This window comes from Clupea harengus, unplaced genomic scaffold, assembly GCF_900700415.2.
Source record: "Clupea harengus unplaced genomic scaffold, Ch_v2.0.2, whole genome shotgun sequence".
NCBI lineage: Eukaryota > Metazoa > Chordata > Actinopteri > Clupeiformes > Clupeidae > Clupea > Clupea harengus.
The window spans coordinates 65,920-67,620 of NW_024879598.1; the positions used below are offsets into that span (position 1 = coordinate 65,920).

Here is a 1,701-nt window from a genome sequence, read left to right on the forward strand (position 1 = left end):
AATGTATTCATTCATTAATAATTATCTTAATAGCTATCCACACAGACATTTAAACTGCTCTTACAGTGACGTCCAGCACAGTAGTGATCGGTTGGGTTACAGGAACTTTAGTTTAGCTAAAGGAACTCTAATTGAACTACAGAAACACGGTACCGTGGCTAACAGGCCCTTATTCCAGCTGCTTTGGGGAACCCATGAGCTTTAGGGGTCACATGATGTCAGGTCTGCACTGATGATGGCCTTTGTTTTGGGTGCAGAGTTGGCAGAAGAACACACCGCTGTGTGGGAGAGTCTCCAAGAAAGGAGAGACCATCTACTCATGCAGGTCAGGAGACAACATGGATGCAGGACTGTGCTCATGCACACACACAAACATGCACACACACACACACACACTCTATACTTATGTGCATGAGGTCTCATATTTGTCCCTTATTGCACTTCATGGGTCGCCTGATGACTTAAAGCCCTACATTCACCTTTAATGAGGAAATAGTACATGTGTGTGTGTGTGTGGTTCTATTAATTATATTGTGTGTGGTACTGTAGTATCCTGCTGTTCAACATTTATTGTACCCAGTCATGATGTGTCTTCACAGGGACTGTGCTTTGGAACCCACCTCTGTGCTGTGTGAGGACTGTTTCCAGAACAGCACGCACAGAGGTCATGCCTACAAGGTGTGTTTCCAGCGGATGATGCCTCGTAGTTCTGCTCTTCTTTAGCGCATGCTCTGTTTGGATAAACTTGCATTTTTTACACCACCTATACAAACATGTAAGAGCATCACATTGCGGGGAGATTTACAGAATGCCGCACCTCTGTCACCTGTTTACTGCACAAGAATGACTTCAATTTCACATTTACCAAATGTCTGTGCTTGTCGTTTGTGCCACAAAAAACTGACTGAAGTCAGCCTTGTTTTGTTTATTTACCAAATGTCTGTGCTTGCCCCCTCTCTGTCTCAGACACGCGTGTCGGTAGGTGGCAGCGTGTGTGACTGTGGGGATGTGGGGGAGTGGAGAAACGCCCCCTACTGTTCCAAACACGCCCCTGACACCTCTGATCACACTGGCTGGGGGGAGCAGGAGGTGAGTTGGGCTTTTTACGCTTGGTGGAGTGTCTTCTGCCTCTGGCCACTGCCGTTCTCTCTTGCCTGTTTAGTAAATGGTTTAACTAATCAAATGAATGAGTCAATTAAACCTGCAAATAACACTATTTGACTGAACCTGAAATAAAATTAGCCAAGAGTATTTGGAGGTTCCGTGTTCATTTGAGTGTTTGAAATTATGTGTACAGGTGTTCCCTTTCAGTCAACTGCCTGATGAAGTAAAACAATAACTAATAACAAACACTCTCATCTGCACAGGACTCTCTACATAGACACTCCGAAACATCACTTAAAGGAGGTAAGCTGTAGTAAGGTTGCGTGGCAGAAGGGGAGGGGAAACAACAAGTGGTAAATGTACACAGCATACATGTGGTAAGCTGAAGTAAACACATAATTTAATTATATTAACTTCCTTTTACACCTGTAATAACATTTACACATTTACACCATTATTATAAATATTATGAGAACCGTCATAATAATATCTATGGATTTTACTAAATGGTTCAAGGTGTTCAGGAGATACCTACCAGCCTTGTATGTGAATGTTTCCCCAGGCTGATTGAACCTACTGAAGTCACATATTTCTATC

The 1,701-nt window shown here is 43.1% G+C and overlaps 1 long non-coding RNA gene across 1 annotated transcript; it reads left to right on the plus strand.

Annotated features, from left to right (window-relative positions):
• Positions 1-252: 252 nt before the first annotated feature.
• Positions 253-1,001, plus strand: LOC122129150. The gene is made up of 3 exons (XR_006151745.1): positions 253-325; positions 600-678; positions 967-1,001. It is a non-coding gene; the product is annotated as an uncharacterized LOC122129150 (long non-coding RNA).
• The last annotated feature ends 700 nt before the right edge of the window (positions 1,002-1,701 follow it).